Source organism: Leptonychotes weddellii, chromosome 9, assembly GCF_054177405.1.
Source record: "Leptonychotes weddellii isolate Sample4059 chromosome 9, ASM5417740v2, whole genome shotgun sequence".
Lineage (NCBI taxonomy): Eukaryota > Metazoa > Chordata > Mammalia > Carnivora > Phocidae > Leptonychotes > Leptonychotes weddellii.
In genome coordinates this window covers 66,386,592-66,409,558 of record NC_138377.1, presented here as the reverse complement: position 1 = coordinate 66,409,558, position 22,967 = coordinate 66,386,592, and the positions used below count along the sequence as shown (strand labels likewise).

Sequence of the window (22,967 nt, the reverse complement as noted above, 5' to 3'; positions counted from 1 at the left end):
AATCAGAGTTCCGCTGCAAGTCCTCTCTGTGATGCATCCCAACTGCCCATCAAGTCTCTGCACTGTCCTTCCACATGAGGGAAGAGTGCAAGGGCCACTGCCTGGTACTCTTCTCTGCGCCCAAACTCCCCATCCCACCGTCACTAGCCCCACACCCCCGTCACCTGGCTCTGCCCCTTGGTAAAGCCCTGATCTTTTCTACTTCATGGAAGCTTAACCCATTTCCTCCCAGGTGCTTTCTGACTGGACCACCCCCATCTGCTTCTTGGGGGTGGATAAGGTGGCGAGGGGAGGTGCTGCCCATTTCGCCTTAGGTGGTCAGTGCCCGATTTAGCAAACTGGTTGGAATCCGCAGACCAGTGGCCTGTGTGAGGAGGTAAATGTGTGACAGAGGCTACCTACGCTATCAGCCCCATCCCCCACTCCCTCTACACTTCTGCTCCCTGCCTTCAGCCCCTACGGCCCTCATTCTCAGGGCTCTCTCTGAGTTCGGTCTATGTCTGCCCTTTTGCTTTCAAACTCCCCTTCTCTCACCCTGTTTTTCTCTCTCTCTCTTTCTATCTCTCTCCATCAGAAGTAGCAGGGGAATCTGTGCAAGGTGTGTTTACCACCATGGTACCGAGGGTGAGCAGTCACTGCTCTTTTGAAGGAACTAAAACCCACCTGCAGCAAGAACTGATGTGAAGGCATGTGCAAGTTAAGTTTACGAGGGGCCACAGCCCTGTCCTCACACTGACAGCAAACCTTAGCGGGTCACTGACGTTCTCATGGTGACCCTCAAGGTCGACTGAGAGCCCCGCTGTCTTTTGCTCCTGCCAATGTCAGCCTCCCTCAGTAGAGGAGTACAGTTGGCATTGGCTTGGAAAAGGTCAGGGTAGCAGGTCTGTCCCACAGCTGGATAAAGTAGAGTGGGAAGACAGTTTCCCGTTTCTGTAGGTCTCTCTATTTATAAGCCACTTGAGTGACTAGGAAGGAGACAGAGAGTGGGAAAGAGAGACCCGCAAGTAAGGGCACACAGACAGGCAGAGAGATAGAGACAGAGTCTGAGGTTGGGCTAGACAGAAGTGAGACAGTAACCATCCTAGGAGGAAGCTGAGAAGGGGACTGAGACAGAGATTGAGGGGGTGGGTTTTCAAGAAGGATGCCATGGTTGTCCAAGACCGCTGTGATGGTCTGTGGGCTTATCAGTCTCCAGGGCTTGCCCTGGGCAGGGCCTGTTTGGCCACCTGTTTGTTTGGGAGGGATTTGTCTGTTTAGCAAAAACGGTTGGCGGATCCCAGAGCTGGAGCACGGGGTGCACAAAAGGGGAAAGGGCATGAGATGAGGGGGCTGGCCAGGGCTGCTTGATAAGGCCCGAGTAACAAGCAGGCCATGGTTTTTGTGCTGCAGGCCATGGGTCTGGTGACTGCGGGAAGATGGTGCAGGTGCGTTCCCTGGGGAGCGCATACGCGTAGCTGTAGGAGTTCCGGAAAGTGTTTTCCTGGCTTCGGCCTGTGTTGCTGGCCTTTGGCACTAGCCGGCCGAGGTCTTCATGATGGCCAGCAAAAGCATCAGGCACCTCCTTCGAGCCGGAGTCGAACCAGCGACCTAAGGATGTCCACATGTGTCTAGTCTACAGTCCTCCGCTCTACCAGCTGAGCTATCGAAGGGCGCACGATGCAGAGGCTGAGTCATTGCTCTTTCTGGAAATGACGGGGCCAAGACACCCGCCCGTCCCAGGTGTACGTTGCCTCGGATTGGTCGGAAGCTCCCTCTGAAGAGAGCCAAACACACGCTGCGACCGGACGGTAGCCAGGCACCCTGGGGCGGCGATTTTCAAGACCGCTGGGCCGGGCTCTCACCTGTTGCCTCATTTCTCCTCCCCGAGTTCTTTTCTTCAGTGGGGAGGGGAGGACGGCCGACCGTCGCGGGGCCAGAAATCCGATAAGAGAGGGAGGGGAAGGGGGCGTTGGCGAAAGGGATGCGTGAGTTCGGGTGGGGCAGGGCTTGCGGAGGAAAGGAAAGGGGAACCCACCCCAGTGGGCCCCGCGTAGGTGGCCGCGAACCGCTGGACCTCAGGCTCAGGTGGAGGCCCCTCAAGGAACGCCCCCTCTCAGCGCCCTCGCCCCTGCCCCACCCTGGGTTCCGACGTGCCCGCACCCACCCCATCCCCACCCCACCCACCCACGCACCACGCACCCGGCCCGGCTGCCCCCCAGGACCTCGGCTCACTTTCGGCGCGGGGACTCTTACTGGGAAGTGGTGGGGAAAGGCTCTGGGGCCAGGCGGGGAGACCACGCCCACAGGCCCCGGGAGTCGCCGCCAGCCTGGCTCCCCTCCTCTCGGAGCTCCCCTCCTTGGCTCCATACTCAAAGTCCTAGATCGAGAAGCCCCCAGAAAACTTGAAGTTTCTTTTCATCATTCTTTTAAGGACACGGGCTACCTCCGTTTCTTCACCCCCTCCTTGAAATGAAGTTTCTCGAGCAGCAAGAGCAGTCTCAGTGGGTCGCTACTGCAACGCTGAGATGCCAACATGGAGATCTGGAAGACCCCTAAAGTCCTAAAACCGTCAAATTCAAAAGGAATGAGCATCTGCGCTCTCTCTCTCTCTGAGAGCAGAAAGGAGACATCTCCAAGTGTTTTAGGAATAGAGTGTAAAGCCATATAAAGGCTTCGCCTTCTCTGAAGAAATAATGTAGCAGAGCTGCAAGTGTGAATGAACTCTTTGATATCTCATCTGGTAAAAGGAAGGACTGTAGAGTTCCACTGGCCTCTTTAGGTTTTTGGTCAGATTCCAGTTCTAAGTAGGTGTTCACTCATTTGCAAATGCCCTAAATCTCCATTGATAAGTCATGCTCCCTCGTGGGTAGGATTTTGTGGCCTTAATTAGCTTGAATCTTCCTTTATCTTCCTAAGAAATTTGTAGCAAGACTGAGAGGAAGCCAACAGGAATAAAACATAGTCGGCACCTGCAAAAGGCCCACAGCCTTCTACTGTGCTACAAATTTCATTCACTCGGTAAAATACTTCTCTTGTAAGCCCTGGGTGGGGGATGAGCAATCCACAGCCTACAGGGGAAAAGTAAGCTTTCTCGATGAGCCCTGCTCTCTCCAAACCCTTCCTCCACTTGCTCTTAAGGTTAGGACTTCAGAACACAAATCTAAGCAATAGGGCTGAGATGTAAAGAAAGGTAGTTACTATCAGAAAAAAAAAAGGCAGAGTAGCCCTCTACCCGTGGTAGTGTGGCCGAGCGGTCTAAGGCGCTGGATTAAGGCTCCAGTCTCTTCGGGGGCGTGGGTTCGAATCCCACCACTGCCAAGCGGAACTTTTGCCAGTTGAGGAACTGAGGTCAAAAGATGACGAATAACCACTCCAATGCCTTGATAGGGTAGCGCTGGATTGGGTGTCGGGTGAGTGGATGAGTACACGAGGATGGAGGCTGAGCTTTTCAGATCAAACCGTTCAAGTGCAGAGGGCACCTGTTTTCTGGCCAGGTAGCGCTCCGGAAAGCCTTGCCATTTGGCAATGTTCTGATATAAATCTTCAAAGACCAAGTTCACCAGGAGGTTAGGGGCGAACAGAGAGCAGCACTCAAGTTCCCTGCTGACAAATTCTGCCTGTCTCAATGCACCCCTCAAAGCCATGGCCAGGGCCCCGGAAGGAACATCCTCTCGAGTCCTTCCTCCAAGCCCAGTGACACAATGTGCTCGTTTTTCCGAGAAAGACGTCTTAGTGAGAAGTGACAGGAGAAAGTCCCCCAGCTGCGCAGACGCCAGACTGGGGCTTCCAATCCCTGCAGCTACCCTCTCTCATCAGGCAGATTTCATAGTCGCAGAATATTCTGCCCCTGTTTACAAGTCGCCTTTATTTGCTAGCTGACGCCATTTTTCAAGAGCATTCGGGTTCCGTCCAGTTTTTAGACCCGGCACGTCATGTCCAAAAGAATCACTATATCCCTAGAGCGGTAGTTCTTAACTCTGTCTGTTCAGGAGAAGCACGTGTGGAATTTTAAAAAATTCTCACATGGAGGCCGAGCTCTAGACCAATGACACCGTAATCTCCAGGGGTGGGATCCAAGCCTCGGTATTTTATAGTTTCCCAAGTGCAGCCAGCAGAGAAAAGCAGTGCCTCAGGAGATTTCAACAGGCCGTTCTATTCCTTTTAAGGACATCTCACTTGTCCTGCCGGTCACGTCAGACCGGCTGGAGCCAGCGACTGTTTCTGGGGACACCTGCTGTGACACAGCCAAGAAAGGTCCTCCCCGGGTTCAATGCCTGGGTGGCAGTTGCCAAATGCTGCTTGGCTACCATTACCAGACCACAAACCACAGCACGTGGATTGCAAAGGACCACAGATTACAATGAGAAGCCATGGATAAGAATGGCTCTTCCCTGGTCCCTCTAGGTTCCGCTATTTGTCCTTCAGTCTTGTATTTTTATGCATCTCAAGATGAACGAGGGCTTCTCACTCCCTTATCTCCTCCCGCACACCTGGGGTGAGCTCTGGATTGAACGCCTTAGTTCTAGGAGCAAATACATCCCTAAATGACAGCTGAGAATGGGTTTTCCAGTACATGATTGCATGGATCTTAAATGGCTCATTTAATCCTCGGAGGCTAACTATCAATATATTCTAAAGTATTCACTTTTCCATGGCCTTTTACACAGTTTGTAGAAGAGGTGGGACAGAGAAGCCTCTCCCAATGTCACTGCGCTCTTCCCAAAGCTTCAGCCCAGGAATCTCGGAGACCGTCGGAGGCCGGGAAGCTTGGGGCAGAGGCTGGAGCCACTCTCAGAGGGATCTGCACCGACACTTGAGAGATTTTCTAGGTTAGGAGAGACTAGAAGTCGTAGTGGGTATTGTGCAGGATAAATCCAAGGTGGGGGGATGGGGGGTGGAGAGGGGCGTTGTAGCTGGGGCTGCCTCCAGACTCAGACGCGAAGGCTGCATTTTTGCAGATTCTGTTCCTCTCTGGTGGGGGGGGTGGTGCGGCGGGCGGAGCCCGGGGCTTTACCTTAGAGTGTGATTGCCTGGGGAGGGTGAGTTGCAATTTTAGGGACAAGTATCTGTTACTTCTTCCTTCTGCCAGTTTTGTTGATTGCGGATCAACAAATGAAGGTCTCTCTTAGAAGAATACAATAAGAAGCTGTAACTCAGGAGTTAGTGCACCAGGCAGGGGCTAAAAGGTGAAATCCAGTCTCCTCCCCACCTAGTTGAACACTTCAACAAGTTGAATCCACAATATATAAAATAACAATATATCTGAATCCAGTGGTATTTATCCCAGAAAAGCAAAGCTGGTTAATATTCAAAATCAATCAATGTAATTTATTATTTCAACAGACTAAAAAGAAAAATCATATGATCTTACTAAAAAATGCAGACAAAGCATTTGACAAAGTCCACTTTCATTCCTGACACAAACTCTCAGCAAATTAGGAAAAGAAGGAAACTTCCTCAACCTGATAAACGGAAACTATGAAGAACTTCACACTTAAATGATACAAGACTGAATGTTTTCCCTGTAAGATGGGGAGGAAATGTAGACATCTGCTTTCATCACTTTGTTCAACATTGTACTGGGGGTTCTTGCCCAATCAATAATGGAAAAAAATTGAAATAGAAGGCATCCAGGTTTAAACAAACAAGTAAATCTATTTTTTATTGCAAGAAAATGTGAATGGCTATGTAAAAATGCGACAGAATCTACAGAAAGCTATAATAAGTGAATCTAGCAAAGTTGTTGGATACAAGGTAAATATTAAAATTAATTGCATATATAACTGTTTATACTCTATCTACATATGTATAATTGTACCTAGCAATGAACAATCAGAAATTGAAAATTTAAAAAACAATTCAGTTTACAACAGAATCATTAAATATGAAATACTTAGGGATAAAATATGTCCAAGATTTGTACACACAAACACACACACACACAAATGCTGAGATGGATGAAAGAAAACCTAAATACAAGGAAAATCATGTCACATTTGTGAATGAGAAGACTCAATATTGTTAAGATATAAATTATCCCTAAATTGATTTATAGATTCAGTGTAATTCTAATCAAAATAACAGTAAGATTTGGTTTTTATTTATTTTTTAAGACAAGTTTTTTATTTTATTTTATTTTTTAAAGATTTTATTTATTTATCTGAGCGAGAATGGGAGACAGAAAGCATGAGAGGGGGAGGATCAGAGGGAGAAGCAGACTCCCCGCCGAGCAGGGAGCCCGATGCGGGACTCGATCCCGGGACTCGATCCCGGGACTCGATCCCGGGACTCGATCCCGGGACTCCAGGATCACGACCTGAGCCGAAGGCAGTTGCTTAACCAACTGAGCCACCCAGGCGCCCCGACAAGTTTTTTATTTTAAAGCATATTTATTTTTAGTAATCTCTACACCTAATGTGGGGCTTGAACTCACAACCCCAATATCAAGAGTCACTTGCCTTCCAACTGAGCCAGCCAGGCACCTCTGGCTTTGTTTTGTTTTGTTTTTAGAAATTGACCAGCTGATTCCAAAAATTCACATGGAAATTCAAAGACATAGCATGCCCAAAACAACTTTTAAAAGAACAATAAAGTTGGAGGAAAGTAACTCTGCCATCAAGATGTATAAAAACTACTATAATCAAGACTATAGCATTGGTGGGACACCTGGGTGGCTCAGTCACTAAGTGTCTGCCTTCGGCTCAGGTCATGATCCCAGGGTCCTGGGATCAAGCCCCGCATCAGGCTCCCTGCTTGTCGGGAAACCCCGCTTCTCCCTCTCCTACTCCCCCTGCTTGTTTTCCCTCTCTCACTGTCAAATAAAAAAAATCTTAAAAAAAAAAGACTATAGTATGGCATTAAAATATGAAAAATAGATTTATGGAACAGGAGTACAGAGATAGAACCACACATAATATTATCAATTGATGGCTGACAAAGTTTCAAAGGCAATTCAGTAGAGAAAGGTAGCCATTTTTAATTTATTTTTTATTAAGTTTTTAATTTTAATTCCAGTATAGTTAACATACAGCATTATATTAGTTTCAGGTGTACAATATAGTGATTTAACAATGCTATACATCACTGAGTGCTCATGATAAATGTACTCTTTAGAAAGGTAGTCTTTTCAACAAATAATGTTAAAAAAATAATTTTGATCCTTACTTCACACCACATAAAAAATTAACTCAAAATGGATCATAAACCCAAACCACAAAATATTTAGAATGAAATCTTTGTCACCTTGTATCAGGGAAAGATTTTTTTAGATGCAACACCACAAGCATGATCCATAAAAGAAAAATGTGATTAATTGTACTTCATCAAAATTAGAAAACTTTGCCCTTCAAAAGGCACTGTTGAGGTATTGAGAAGACAAGCCACACAGTGGGACATAATAGTTGCACCCTCTGTCTTTAAGGATGATTTTGCCTCTGAGAGGACATTGATAATGTCTGAAAACATTTTTAATTGTCATAACTGGGACAATGTTACTGGTATCCTGTGGGTAAAGACCAGTGATGCTACTAAACATCCTACAATACACACGACCCCCAACCCCCACGGTAAAGATTTATCCAGTCCAAAATGTCACTATTATTGAGGTTGACTAGAGTAAGAAGCCACATGGACAATCTTTAACTCTTGCCTCCTTTAGGGCACAGGCCAGTCAGGTTCCAACACCATTTACTAGAATGAGCCCGTAACTCCTTCTTGAAGTCTTGAGGAGGGGACAGTGCCTGGATTCAAATCTGTGTGCAGTATGTATTCAAATCTGTATATATGTATCATAATCATGTCCAACGCACCCTTTGGGTACCAAAGACTGTACACATACATGGGGCAGGAAAGGCATTGCCCTCAAAGGCCAGAAAGTGAGAATGTTTCTTAAAGAGCCCTAATTCTGACTTCAAACCCATCCTAGGACTCTTTTTGAGCTAGGTGGGAGTCAGGGTGGTCTTCCTTGCCTGGCTAAGCCTGGTTGTTGAATCACTTCCCTGAGCTGGTGAGCAGCCGCCTCCCTCAATGATTAGCTCCCTGATTAACACATCCTTGCTGTCCTGTTGGTGGACTTGGAAGGAGAGACAGAAAGGGGGGGTGGGGGTGGCGTAGTAGTGCGGTCCCCAGAGGCAAGTGGAAGGAGAAATAAGACAGAACACCCTATAGGTAACTCATTAGGGGTCCGAGAGGCAGCACCAGGGACCACAGGGACACTTTGGGCGCTGTGTGCAACTGAATTTTTTACTTCAGCTCTGAGTGGGACTGCCAAATTTTTTCGAGTTAACTCTTAGGAGCAAATGATGAGACAAAGGCTCACTTCACTCCCTGCTCCCTTCTATGCATACCCTTACCGTTTACTGCACTTTCAAAGTTATGTCAAGATTCCAAAACTCTCTCTCCTCCCTAGAGTGCCCCAGGTTAAATGCCATCCCTTTGGCAAGCAAGGCCTTATTCTCTCCCTTCCGAACAGAAGGGGGATCGAGGATCCGGAGGAGTGTGTCTTTTACGGATCTGCTTGACTTACGAGGGGCCTGTCGGTAAACTGAGTCATTCATTCACTAGTCGCATTCCGTCGGTCTAGAGCCGCGTATTCAGAAAATTCAGATAATTGGATTTTGAGATTTGGTCAAAACCCGCAGGAACCTACACTTTTATTTGAAGTGAAGAAGGCTGTGACTACTTATGAATAGAAACAAAACCCTGGCAGCGGTGGGATTCGAACCCACGTCCCCGAAGAGACTGGAGCCTAAATCCAGCGCCTTAGACCGCTCGGCCACGCTACCAAACCCGCAGGGGAATTTTGTCTACACTTCCTAGTTATATCTTTCTGCTCTTTTTTTTCAGCGTTGTTTTCTGAACCTCCAACTGAGACCAAGACTGTAGATACTGCCAAAGGACCCTAAGGAAGAAATTCTTCCTCCCCCTCCCACCCCCCACCCCGGGTCTCCAACCTGCATCCGCCCAGCCAGAACAGCTCTTCTCACTCCAGAAGCTGAAGGGAAAGATCTTTAAAAACAAACTATCCGCTCCGGAAGCGAAGCTCTTGGGATCTAGAACGTAGGAGCACTCCGAAGACAGGGTTCGCGTCAGCTTCCTCCTGGCGCCCAGTAAGCGCTCAAAAAGTATTTATTGAAAGGAGGAATGAATTCCTTTGGACTCCAGATCGCTTTGGGGGGGGGGGGGCGGTGCTGGTGGTGTAAAGAAGACCAAAGCTGCAGTCTGCTAAATTTTGAGTTTGATGCTTTTCAGTTCTGAAGCCAGAAAAGAAGTCTTGGCGCCTCCAGGAAGCGTAGGACGTGAGTTAAAAGGACCGAGAAAAAAGCTCGACTCCTAGTCCCCTTTTGCTCCTTGAGACCCACCTGCAGATAGGCGGTGCCAGTCTATGCCCGCTCGCTAGTCTTGGCGGAGCAGAGTCTACAGAGGCTTCCTCCCCCAATTCTGCTTGCCTGAAGAGAAGAAGCCTGTCTCAGGGTGGGTGGATTCCTGCAGCTGGGAAGCTTTTCAGTACCTTTCTTTAGAACCTATAACTCTTCGTTTCCCAGAGAGGTCCCCTTTCCCCTGCGCAGCTGTAGCCCCATGGCGGCTGTTATTACTGGCGACTGGGGAAGGAGTTGGCTGGAGACACCCTTACCTAGGGACAGAGCCCAGATTCTGAGCCCACACTGGGGCTCCTAGCACACAGGATTCCTGAGAACTCAGCGTGCTCCAGCTCCTCATCCTCCCCAGAAGCCCAAGCCTGCAGGCCCCGGGTGAGGAGCATACGAACAAGGCCAGAATGGAGGAGAAAAATAGATTCTCACCTCCTCTCCTCTTGATACAGGGGAGAGTAGCCACACCTCAGTTCTCCATACTTTAGCGTTTCTGTCTTAGGGCCCACCAAACTTGGGATTTCCATGCACCTTGTATGAAAAGAATTCTTGCTCTTTTTGATTGCAACCAAGTGGAGATTACAGAACGCCAATATGCTGATGTGTCTCTTTTGCTAGTGTGTGACAGTAGCAGAGAAATTAATTCACAGTTACTGCCTAGACTTCAGAGAAAAACAGGTGCCTTTCTCAGCCAAAGGCTGGGGGATGTGGTTGGAGGATGTTTCAGCCAATCTGAAGGCAGAAATTGTGGCTCCCTGATGACATCCAATCACATTTGGATAAAATTATTTATTTGATAAAATTAAAGATATTTGGGGACAAATTTACACAAAGAGCTTTAAACAGGGAGGTTGTATATGTTTATGCTTTATATTTCCCTCTCTCTTACAAATATCCAGTCTCGGGCAGAGAAGAAGCACCCAGACCTGGCTTACTTTCTTAAAAATAGACAATAGTCATTGTCTATCTTAATCAATTATGCTTCCCAAGAGAAGGGAAAAATAATCCCATGATGGTGTTGGGAGGTTCTCAGGACACATGAAAGGGATTTTCCCCCAGATCTTCCTGTGTCCCTCCCTCCCTCCTCAAATATACAGAAGTCCTAATACCTCAAAATGTGAACTTATTTGGAAATAGGGTCTTTACAGAGGTAACCAAGTTAAAATGTGGTCTTTAGTGTGGGCTCTAATCCAATATGACTTGTGTCCTTAAAAAAGGAGAATTTTGGGCATAGAGACAGAGATCTCTTTCTCAAACCCCATAAATTTCAACATAAAAGTGAAGGGAGAGGGATGGGAGAGCAGTGCTAACTGAGATGTTCTGTGGACTCTCAGAAAAAGAACTGCGATGCATTTTGAAGGGTATAGGTGTAGGCATATTGGGACCGAGGTTCCCTACTGGTGTGGAGACAAATAACTAAAGAGAGGTGGGCAGGGTTTAAAGCATAGAGCAGTGGTTCTCAAACTTTAGTGTGCACCCCAATCACCTGAGGGCTTGTTAAAGATGTTGCTGGACTCAACCTCTGGAATCTCTGATTTAGTAAACCAGGGGCCTGAGAACTTGCATTTCTAATAGGTTGTTAGGTGATGCTGATGTTACTGAACCAGGGACCATGCTTTGAGAATCACTGCCATAAAGATCATTTTTGTATTTTAGACTTCTGATAGAAGTGAGGAAAAAGAATTGAGGAAGTCGAAAGATCTGCAGACCTCTTGGGAGCAGTGCCTAGGGAAGATGTGTGCTCGATGTGACAGCAGTGGGAATAAATGAGAAGTCTTGTTTATAAGTGAGGGAGAAAAGCCTGGCAAAATAGGACATTCTCCCAATACTGAAGAATGGTAGTGGCCAGTTTACCATTCTTGGGATGCCAATAGAACTTTGACCTATGGATGCCCACCTCTAGAGATACTAGAGGTCTCAAATGAGCCACACAAAATGGATTCAAATGGCGCTATCTTCTGAGGTCTCTGGCCATGTTTATTTGTCCTGCTGGGCATGACATAATGACGCAAGTGTGCAGGAGAAACTAGGAGAAATGCTTGCAGCCTTACCCTCTCCTGGACCATTTGGAAAGCTCTGTACATGTCCAAAGTTTCCCCAGGAAACTTGCTGCTAAGAATCTTTCTCATCTGTGAAAGAAATTCAGAGACTTGAAGCCTGGGAAGCCTGAGGTCCCAGAACAATGAAAATTGCAAGATCTCAGCCCAAGAATACAGAATCTCATCCACCACTATGTGGTTTCTTTCTTGTTTGACTTTCAAGAGTAGAATATTTTGTCTCCCAATTTCAAAGACTTAACACAGACCTCTGTATGACTATTGGGGCAGAGATCCTACAACTGTGCTCAGTATTCAAAGAAAACAACCAAATTATAAATACAGTTTATATTTACAATCTATTTCACTTGATTTTCTAAGTCCAAGTATATATATATTTTTAATCATATCCACTGTATGGGCTTAGACAAGGTGGAGTCCACATCCTTGACAGTAGTATGCTGTACTTGCACTCTCCTTTGATCCTTGGACAGAGACCTAAGGGTGTCTACCAGGATGTACATCCTATCGTCCTCCACTCTATCAACTGAGCTACCAAAAGATGCATAGTAAAATTTATGGAAAATATTTTTAGGAATCTATCCAGTTTTTTTCCTCACAATCACGTATTGGTTACTTACTGTGTTGATTAAATCTTTTAGGTCCTTACTGATTTTTTGGTCTACTTGTTTAACACCTACTGAGAGAGGATTGTTAAAATACCCAATGATGACTGTGAAAAAAATACAAATAAATATCCAGTGATGATTGTGTATTTTTCTATTTCTCCTCTTAGTTCTGTCAACTTCTGTTTCTTATATATCTTATTCTTACAATGCTTTTTATATTTGCTTCTTATATTTTTTTATCTTATAAAACATATCTTTTTATCTTTATATCTTACAACAACCTGTGTTATTAGATACAGAGAAATTCAGGAATATTGTGGGGTTTTTAAATGGAATTTATTTGTTAGGGCAGTTTCAGGTTCATAGCAAAACTGAGTAGAAAGTACAAAGAATTCCCGTATACCTCCTGCCCCCACACATGCACAGCTTCCTCCGCTATTAACATCCCACACCAGAGTGGTGTATTTGTTACAAGAGATGAACCAACATTGACACATCATTCTTACACAAAACCATAGTTTACATTAGGGACTCTTGTGGTTTCATGTGAATTTTAGGATTGTTCATTTCTATCTCTGTAAAGAATGACATTGGGATTTTGATAGGGATTGCCTTGAATCTGTAGATCACTTTGGGTAGTTTGGATATTTTAACAATTTTAATTCTTCCAATCCATGGACACCAGATGTCTATTTATCTGTGTCTTCTTTAGTTTCCTTCATTAATGTTTTATAATTTTCAGTGTATAAGTCTTTCACATCTTTACCTAAGTATATGTGTATCTGTATCTATAAATAACAATTTTCCTGTAACTTAAGAGTTGGTTCTCTTTTATCACAAAGACTACTTCTATTTCCTCTTTCCTCATGGCAGTATATCAAGTATTTGAGCATGGTGGTGATGTCCCTCAAGTTTTCTCCTTGGCATATCTAAGATCTTCAGTTCCATTAAACATTCTTCCTCTAATGTGCTAGCCAGCCAGCCAGCCAATCAGTCCTCTGCATTCCTGGTGGTTCACCTGGCATATGCCTGAGAGCAGTGCTTACAAAATCATCCTGATAGAAAGAAAGGTGGACAGTCGTGAGCTGTGTAAGGAGGAAGATATCAAAGTCAAAAGGACAATAGTGGGAAGTCTGAACAGAAGTGGCCAGAGAAAGCTTTTACAGAGACCAGAGTAATCTTCAGGTGACATTTAAAGGAGCTATGGAAGGCAAAATAAGTCAGCAAGAATTCCTGGGCACTGTGCAAGGGTTTATAGGGTAGGGCTTGACTTTTCAATCCTTAAAAGGTTTCCTTTAGAACACAAGCCATCAATTTTGTAGAGAGTCAGCTGAAACCCTTCCTTAGCCTATTGATGGAACCAGTGGCTCAAGGATAGCTATACAAGAAGCACTACTGTGCCCCTCCTCTGGCTGAGCTATCTATGGATCTATGCCACGTTTCCCCACTTTGTGTTTAGGATACTGCCAGGTTTGAGTCTCTTAATAGATGGGACAGAACAGTCCTACAAGTTTGTTGGGTCCAAAAGGGGGGCAGGGGGCACTAATGAAATGCAGAAATGAAGTCTTGGGGAGTCACTATTGTTTTTAGTGTCACAAGGTTGGATCTTACAGGTTTGAACCCTGGCCCTCTGGTGCCCAAAGTGAGAATCACGTGTAATGAGAATCCTATCATGAGCCAAAGGCCTGAACAGCCACATCCTTTGAAGGACATGCATTTTCATTGAGACCCATCCCAGGCAGTTTCTGGTAAGTCTTGTGATGTCCTTTATACACTTTAATTACTCTGATCCCCTTATTACCCAGTCTTAGTTTCCTCACACTCTGTTAAAAACATGAAATCTCTTGCTCAAATCCTGCAATTAAGCTCACCCTGTTTGGGATTGAAGGCCATTCCATCCCGGCCTAAGAAAAGCAGAGTCTTATAGAAGCTGTGAGTCCAAGAAACCTCCTTTTAGCATCCCCGTAGCCTGTCCTACTTGCCAAGACCTGAGAGCATCCAGATGCAGCTCAGATCACACCCAGTGCCGCTCAGTCTAAAGAAAAGCCAAAAGATGAGTGGCACTGGTCATCCACTTAGCAGGACAGAATGAGACTTCTTTTAGTGGAAAGTGTGTTTCCTTGGGAGTCTGAAACCATGCACTGGCTGGAGAAAGGAGGTTAGAAAGTTTTCAGAGGAAACCTGCCCTAGCAGGGCTGAATGCACATGCCATGTTAAACTGATTCTACCTAGTGTTTGGCTGAGGACATTGCCTTACAGATTCTCACTCTCAATAGGTAACCTTATGTTTATGCTTAGGTAACTCCTCCCCTTTTCTGTATAGATACTCTGTGTGCTGGTATCTGGCACACCATTTAGTGACCACATACATATGAGAATTGACACCTGAATTCAGATTGGTTTCCTAGAATTTACACTTACACTGGATGAGAGCTGGAAGGCCCTTGAAGATTTTTAGTGCTTGTTTACCAAGAATTCCAGGAAGAGGAAAATAAAAGATTCCATGGTATTCCAGATTTCTGTGGGTTGAAATCTTTTTTTTTTTTCATTTTTTTTATTCTTATGTTAATCCCCATACATTACATCATTAGTTTTTGATGTAGTGTTCCATGATTCATTGTTTGCATATAACACCCAGTGCTCCATGCAGAATGTGCCCTCCTCAATACCCACCACCAGGCTAACCCATCCTCCCACCCCCCTCCCCTCTAGAACCCTCAGTTTGTTTTTCAGAGTCCATTGTCTCTCATGGTTCGTCCACCCCTCCGATTTCCCCCGCTTTATTCTTCCCCTCCCGCTACCTTCTTCTTCTCTTTTTTTTCTTAACATATATTGCATTATTTGTGAAATCTCCTTTTTTTCTCTACACATGCCTCTGCATTTGTTTGCTCTCCATTTCAAATACTTATTAATGCCCTGATATGTGCTGATCACTTTGTTAGGTATGGAGACTCAGAAGTATGAATCATACAACTTTCCCCTCGAGGAGCTGAGGAATAAACTAATGCATGTGATTCTTAAAACAAAATGAACTTAGTAGTCTATAGCTAAGTGCACTAGAATCTCCTTCCCCTTTTCTTTGCCTTCTCATTTGTTCTTTCTTTGTGTCTTTTGTAGCATTTTCAAAAAGATGGACATAGGTGGGGTGCCTGGCTGGCTAGGTTGGTGGAACATGTGACTCTTGATCTCAGGGTTGGGAGTTCAAGCCCTACATCTCTGGTGTAGAGATTACTTAAAAATAAAATCTTAAAAAAAAAAAAAAAGATGGGCAAAGGAATAGATAGGAAACCACAATTTAGAAGTAGCTCTGGAAAATTAAAAAATAAAATTAAAATGTGTGCTATCTTTTGACAATCTTTCATATAAGATGAAGAAATATGGGAAGGAGAACAGAAAAATTTGACAATTTCATAAACAACTGAATATATGTTGAAGGGGTAATGTCAATCTGGATGCTTCTAGGTGCCATGGGTCACCTCCATTATATCTGTCTTATTCGGTATCTTGAGAGTGGGAGTGAAGAGGAAGGAATGGTAAGGATTAAAAAAAAAAAAGTATCATGGGTTTCAGAGGAGAGAAGAGATGAAATCTACTCCGTAAACAGCAAAGGCATTGTGAATTTTATAAGAACATCGAGATGGGTTTTCCAGGATAAGTAGTGTTTGACAGGTATGGTGAAATGAGAAATCATTCTAGTTGATGAAGCAAATGGTCACAACTGAAAAAGGTGTGAGTTCTATTTGGGGAATTATAAGTGGACTGGAACAAAGATCTGTTGGCAATTTACAGCAGTCATTTGGTAAATGTTGATCTAAATATTAGAAGTTAAAAGCAGTAAGGTAGAGAGACACACACTGAGAGTACTTTAGTGTAGTTGAGAGTCTTTAAATTGAAAACAATTTTTGCTAAAATAAAAAAGGAGGATTTCTGTGATAATCCAGGAAAATCTCATAGATTCCAAAAGTGGAACACACTGAGGCTTCTGGAGTGGGCCATAGCTAGGGACTTAGAAGGTGTCCAGGCTTCCTTTCTTGATATCACCCCTCCTTGTGCTTTGGCATGCTCTCCCTTGTGCTCTTTCTATGGTAATGTTTTCTCTGCTTCTCAGTTCATGTGGTGGAATATGATTGATGTTACAACTCTTACAACTCTAATTTCCTTTCTAGTAATTGCGGGCTAATTAATTTGGACCAAACTCCTTGAAGAAAAATGATAAAAATACTGGATAAGATTTTACCAAATCTTAGAAGCATCAAAGTACTAAAATGGTAGGTAGCAAGCAACTACTAGGCCAGAATCTAAGCAAAAGATGGAATCTGAGAGGTAAGGGAAGCACTGACCTTTGTAGCTCTGAAGACATTTGCTAATTACTGCAAAATTGGGCTATAGTTTTGGCGGACTCTTTGGATGGGAGAAACAAGAGGAACAGATGTCAAGATCCAGCACCTACCCAAAATGGAAAATCAAGTAAGACACTCTCCCCAAATATTAAGTCTAATATTAATTTAACATTAATATTAAAGAGCTATTCCCATAAGGCAAGGATGAACAAGAAGTAAACCTACCTCTATCTTCCCACTTCCAATAACTGTTTTGGAGCTCAGCAGAAATCAGCTGAGCCTAGCAAGGAAAACTGGAAAGAATGAGCTTTCAACTTTTCCTGAGAAGCTGTGACCACAGGTCTCCATTCTCCCTGATTTGCAGTTTGGGTTTAATGTCATCTTGAAGGCTCAGGAAATGTCCGGCCAATAACTTTTTTTAGGATCCTTTTGGGTTGATAGTGCTCTAGATGCCTGGGAGAAACAAAAGATATACATATATATATGTATGTATTATAATATATATTTTTTTTCAGGAAGTCACCTTCATCTTTGCCTCAAAAATTCACTGCATATAATTTTCCCAAGACATTGACCAGTGCACAAAGATGACCAATTATACAAGGAGACAAAGTAACATGAGTAAGAATCAACTAGAACAATAGATAGAATAATATTGGGATTATCAGTTATACATATTAAAATGAATATAATTAATGTGTTTGAAGAAATAGAAGACAAGCTGGTGAATATCTGCAAGGAATAGGAAATTCAACAATTTGACTTAACTGTTGGTAGGATTATAAACTAGTACAGCTGTTATAGCAAACAGTATGGAGGATCCTCAAAACAAAAACAAAACAAAAAACAAAACCAGAACTACCATAAGATCCAGCAATTCCACTTCTGGGAATACATCCAAAGGAAACAAAAACACTAACTTAAAAAAGATACCTGCACCTGCATGTTCGTGGCAGCATTATTTACAATAGCCAAGATATGAAAACAACCTAAGTGTCCACTGACGAATGAATGGATAAAGAAGTTGTGATATATATATAATGGAATATTATTTATCCATAAAAATGAAGAAATCTTGCCATTTGGGACAACATGGATGGAACTTGAGGGCATTATGCTAAGTGGAATAAGTCAGAGAGAGAAAGACAAATACTGGATAATCTCACATATATGTGGAATCTAAAAACAAAAACAAAAAACAAAATCATAGAAAAACAGATCAGATTTGTGATTACCAGAGGCAGGGGTTGGGGAAAGGGTATAGGAGAGAGGTTGTCAAAAGGTACATAGTACTTGTTATAAGATAAATAACTTAAGTACATGTAATGGACAGCATGATGACTACAGTTAACATTGCTGCATGATATACATGAAAATTGTTCAAAGATTAAATCCTAAGAGTTCTCATCACAAGGGAAAACTTTTTTCTTTTGTTTTTTTTGATTTCTCTTTTTATTATATCTATATGAGATAATGGATTCTAAATAAGCTTATAGCAGTGATCATTTCACAATATATGGAAGTCAAACCATTAGGCTGTACACCTTATTTTTTTAATTTTTTAAAGATTTTATTTATTCATTTGACAAAGAGAGAGAGGGAACACAAGCAGGGGGAGCAACAGGCAGAGGGAGAAGCAGGCTCCCTGCCGAGCAAAGAGCCCCATGTGGGGCTGGATCCCAGGACCCTGGGATCATGACCTGAGCCAAACGCAGATGCTTAACTGACTGAGCCATCCAGGCGCCCCTAGGCTATGCACCTTAAACTTATATAGGGATGTATGTCAATTATATCTCAATAAAACTGGAAAAAAATGTTGGCTTCATCGTTTTGAAAAAGAATCAGAACTTCTAGAATTGAAAATTACAGTTTATAATTACATTGACTCAGTGGGTGGATTTAACAGCTGATTAAACATACCTGTAGCAAGCATTACTGGATTAAGAATATGTTATTCAGAATGCAGCATGGAGAGACAAAAAGAAAATATGGAAGAGAAGGTAAAAGAAATGAAGGGCAAGGTATGAAGGTTTAACTCCAGTTTCATAAATGGAGAAAAGAAAAATAAAGCAAAACAACACTTGAAAAGCTGACCAAGAATTTTCCAGACCTGAAGAAAGATAATGATCTATGGACCTAAGAAATCCCATATCTCACCACTGAAAAAATATGGGATTTCCCTATGGTATCATTCACTCCTGTTTTATACATCTAAATTGAAATCTTCCCTGGATGACTCTAACTGGTGGAACCTAGGTCACATGGCCACTCCCAGCTGCTAGCTGGGAAAGCAAATTTTCTAGGACAGACTTACTTATAATATGTGAAATTACCAAATGTAAGGACAATATTCAAAAAATATTGGACATCCACTCATAGGACAAATGCCCGCAACAGAGTTATCCAACTCATGTTCAGGCCTCAGCAGTTTTCCTTTTGTACTCTCTTCCTTCAAGAGCCCCTAACTCTTAGAGGCTCTAACTCAATGGATAATTTATGTAATTTGATCTAACCATGATTTACCAATCTTATGGACTTCTAGACACAAGAGTATTCTAGCTATTGTACAATTCCCATAAACTCCCCCAATCTCACTTCAAACCCAGCCTACCTAAATCCTTGCACTTCATCTTCTGCCCTTTCCAGGTACTCATCTCTCCTTTAGACTTTCTTTTTTTTCCTGCAAACATCATCTTGCTTTTTCAAGGCATAATATTTGAGAGTCCTCCCTGACTCTTTCATCTTTATTATCTCTTACTTACTCTTTATTCATATCTAACTTCAGCCAAATCTGCCTTCCCTCTAGTTCCCTCATTCCTTCCTTCCTTTCCAGGTCCATAACTTGACCCTCTTGCAGCTTTATTTGAGCGTCTGCACCATGGCTAATCTCTGATGTACCTCTGACTCTGGTTTATCTTCCCTTCAATTCATTCTGCATATCCATGCCTGGTGAGTTTCCATTTTCAATTTTTTAAAAATTTAAATTCAATTAGCCAACATAGAGTACATAGAGTTCTGATGCAGTGTTCAATGTCCAGTTGCAATTTTTTTAAGGGTGTAACTTCATTCCAGAAATCTCTCAGTCCCCTATTAACCTGACTTCTTACCTTCCCTTATTTCCAGGAGGGCAGATATCTGCCCCAGCCGGTGTTCTGCCTCCGCTCCTTAAGCCTCGGTTTTTCTTTCAGACTCTGCTCATACATTTTCTTCTACCAGAGATCACTCGGCCCCCAAACTTGTGTCTTAACCTCTCAAGTGCAGCTCAAACCCCACCCCCACCTGAAGAACTGCCTCTGTGAAGGCTCACACCGCAAATCTGCGAAGCTTGGCACTGTGCACCAGCCGCTCACAGCAGGCACAGCTACTTTTCACTGTTCTCTTTCATAAAAACTAAAGTTCTCTTAGTCCACAAGACTATGACAGGGACTTCAAGTTAAAGACCGTATCTGATGCCTTGTTCCTAGTGCACAGCCCAGCACAGAATTGGGAGTTCAGTGTTTGCTGCATGAAGGAATGAATTAAATAACGAATTAACAAATGCTTGCTCTGGCGCAGAGACTCGAGCTGTAAGAAAGGTCCCTACACATAAGGAACTTGAAGGAAGTTGAAAGTCGGTGGCTATCCTGAGTCAAGGAGAAAATCAGTGGGAAGGCCCAGTTTCAGCGGAGAGACCTGTGGTAGTCAACTTCCTCTACGCCGCGTCTCTCCTCTTAATTTTTAGACTGCGGCCGGGGGCGGAGGGAGGGGTGAGGTGGACTCTGTGTTATAATGTGTTGGGTTAGGCAGAGTCCTGCAATCTTAAAATAGTGGTGGCTGTTATCACTGGCCCTCATATTGCGTTGTCCCTAGCAAGAGCCTGCAGACCAAATTCCAACAGTAAATAGATTGAAAAGAAGTTCGGATTTTGTCTGCTTCTTACACTTAATTCCTCTAACAAAGACCCATCATAAAAACTTTCCTTTTCAAAGAAAGAAGCAAGACGCTCGTCCGCGAGGCCCTATAGCTCAGGGGTTAGAGCACTGGTCTTGTAAACCAGGGGTCGCGAGTTCAAATCTCGCTGGGGCCTTCCATCTATTTCTTATCGTTTTAAATCCTTACTGGACAACCCCCCTTCCAGTAACCTTAACCCCCGCGGAAATTCGGTTCACGTATCGTCTCGCCGCAGTCCCGACTACCCGAGTAAACCACGCTGAGCGGATCCGCTTCCTCTTAACGCGCTACTGCGCAAGTGCGGCTCTGCTGCCTGGATTGTGGCGGAGTCCATTACAAACTGCGGGAAACGCCGCCTGCCTCCGCGGACGCCCGGGTTGTGCCGACCCGCCGCGAGAGCCCTTCCCCAGGGCCGCCGGAGCCCGAGCCGGGCCGAGGGCGGTGGGGGAAGACCATGGAGTCGAGCCCAGTGACTCGCTCCGCACAGGCTTGGAGTCCAGAACAAGCTCCACTCCCCAAAGGGGAGGAGGCCCTCGGGAGAGAGTAGGCTGTCCAGCAAGGTTTCCTGTTTCAGCCGGTTTTCGAACACTTCACTATCCCAGCGGGAAAACGAAAGTCGAGACTTGGGTCACTAAGTTTGTTACTGACTCAGAAGAATTGCGGCTTCCTCTTTGAAAAACCTTAAGATATTTTCTCCAGAAGTCCTTTCTCGCAGAAACATTGGGTTACCCATATGTGCTATATTCCACATCCTCTCCCTCCCCGAGTCCGTGGACGTACAAACGGAAGAGAGTTGCGGTTCGCCTGTGCAAACGAGCCTGAATTCCCAGGCGAGCACAGGAAGTGAGGAAAAGCGAAGAGGCGCGAGCCAGAGCCGGGAGGCCCGCCCTCTCTGCCTGGCGCGGGGCTGCGCGAGCGGAACTGTGTGTCCCACCGCCGCACTCCCTAGTTCTTCGAGGCAGGGGTGGCGGCTCCCACTCCACACGTATCACGTTGGGAGGTCCCGGGCCGCGCGCTCCCGAAGCCAACGGCCCCCCGGACGAGCAGTGCCCTCGCCCCGGGCGGCCTCGTGATGCACGGGGTCTCGGGGTGCCTGTGAGGAGCCCACGGATTGGCCCCCCACCCCTCGGTGGAGTAGGGGAATCCAGCTCTAGAAGGGTTGTCCCCAGAACTGCGGGCGGGACTTTCTCACAAGCTGGCTTTGTGACTCTGCGATGTCCACCCGCCGGCAGAAGATCGTTTCTCACACGCCTCTATTTGTAGATGTCCTGAATGGGTGACTCTAGAGAGGTGCTTTCCGTGCCCCCTTCGATAGCTCAGCTGGTAGAGCGGAGGACTGTAGTGCGCTTCCCGTATAGTCATCCTTAGGTCGCTGGTTCGATTCCGGCTCGAAGGAGGAGCTGCAGTTTTGGGGTTTGCAGTCATCCAGGGAGCCGTTGCCCTCTTGTTTCCTCCGGGGCTCTTTGTCTTCTAGAGTCGACTTCTCCAGCCTCATTCCTGTGCCAAAGAAAACGTTTGAGCCCGCCAAGCACATGTGAAGAAATGGATCCCGTTGGGCAGTTTCTTATATTGCGAGGAGGGCCAACTCTGTTAGCCAATTGGAAGAATTCTAAGTTAACCTTCCCTCAGATGTTTCTTTTGGCTTCTAGTTGATCCTCGATTGCTGCCTGAAGTCCACGGTTCGGAAACCCGAAACCTCTCGTTGATACAGAACCTGATGCATAAACGCTGTGTGCGCATGTCTGCGCCATGCGGCCCGGGGGCTCCAGTTTGCGGAAGAAATCGCCGAAACTGGGACTCTCGTCCCGAGTGTCCGCCCCTCTCCGTACACACATCCATTACACGGCAGTTTTAGTTTATTTATCTTTTTGCAATTATTTATAGTTCTACAAAAAAGATTTTGAGACAGAACAGGAAAGGGTAACAGGATTTGACGCGAGTTGGGGTAAGACTGGGAGAAAGAATTCCACACCGAAGAAACAAGTGAAACAAAGGTGGGGAGATGGAACACTTGATTCTCCTTCGGGGGCCTGGACAATCCGAACACACGCCAGACTGGCGCACCTCCCACCGATTCCGGCTCTCGGCATTTTGATGCCCACCATTTCCCGCCCCTAGAATGTTAGGCTCGCGCGAGGTAGTAGCAGCCTGACACGCTTCCCGCGCGTCCAGCCTGGGGCTCAGAACCCTCCAGCCTCGCAAGCGAGCTCCGCTCGGGTCCTCGCACTTCCGCCGCCTTCCTACCAGGCCCCCGCTAGGCCCCCGCTAGGCTCGAGCTCGCGCACAGAGCCGTCCGGAGGTGCTCGGTGGAGCTCACCCACGCGGCCTGCTGTCTGGAAACTGCCCCTCCTCACCCCATCCGGCCTCTGGAGGGGTCCAGGATGTGGATCGGGGAGAATAAGCGAGGCTAGGACCCGAGTCAGGTTTCAAAAGAGTGAGACCTCATGAAGATGGGAGAAAGCAAAGCAAGGCAAGAAGTAAATGTCACAATGTGGAACAGAGCTCCCGGGCAGCCTGGCGGCCAACTGCACACTGGAAAGTACTGTTCAGAGGAAACACAGGCACGTTCTTACGGCTGTGGCTCGTTGGTCTAGGGGTATGATTCTCGCTTTGGGTGCGAGAGGTCCCGGGTTCAAATCCCGGACGAGCCCTAGTTTTTGATTTTTTTTTTTTCCCTCCTTCCTT

At 45.2% G+C, this 22,967-nt stretch overlaps 1 long non-coding RNA gene and 6 other non-coding genes across 7 annotated transcripts; 4 read left to right on the top strand and 3 right to left on the bottom strand.

Moving 5' to 3' along the window:
• Nucleotides 1-1,559: 1,559 nt before the first annotated feature.
• TRNAY-GUA (transfer RNA tyrosine (anticodon GUA)) lies at nt 1,560-1,649 on the bottom strand. Its single transcript is given in 2 exon segments — nt 1,560-1,595; nt 1,613-1,649. It is a non-coding gene; the product is annotated as a tRNA-Tyr (tRNA).
• A 1,566-nt stretch (nt 1,650-3,215) lies between these two features.
• TRNAL-AAG (transfer RNA leucine (anticodon AAG)) lies at nt 3,216-3,297 on the top strand. The gene has a single exon. It is a non-coding gene; the product is annotated as a tRNA-Leu (tRNA).
• Nucleotides 3,298-6,342: 3,045 nt separating this feature from the next.
• LOC102749345 (uncharacterized) lies at nt 6,343-22,454 on the bottom strand. Its single transcript, XR_434045.3, has 4 exons — nt 19,460-22,454; nt 16,578-16,805; nt 16,353-16,458; nt 6,343-13,067 (listed from the first exon to the last, which is right to left on the bottom strand). It is a non-coding gene; the product is annotated as an uncharacterized LOC102749345 (long non-coding RNA).
• On the bottom strand, nt 8,681-8,762 carry TRNAL-UAG (transfer RNA leucine (anticodon UAG)). The gene has a single exon. It is a non-coding gene; the product is annotated as a tRNA-Leu (tRNA).
• On the top strand, nt 20,346-20,418 carry TRNAT-UGU (transfer RNA threonine (anticodon UGU)). The gene has a single exon. It is a non-coding gene; the product is annotated as a tRNA-Thr (tRNA).
• TRNAY-GUA (transfer RNA tyrosine (anticodon GUA)) lies at nt 21,588-21,678 on the top strand. The gene is given in 2 exon segments: nt 21,588-21,624; nt 21,643-21,678. It is a non-coding gene; the product is annotated as a tRNA-Tyr (tRNA).
• A 407-nt stretch (nt 22,455-22,861) lies between the features above and the next one.
• TRNAP-UGG (transfer RNA proline (anticodon UGG)) lies at nt 22,862-22,933 on the top strand. The gene has a single exon. It is a non-coding gene; the product is annotated as a tRNA-Pro (tRNA).
• Nucleotides 22,934-22,967: the final 34 nt, after the last annotated feature.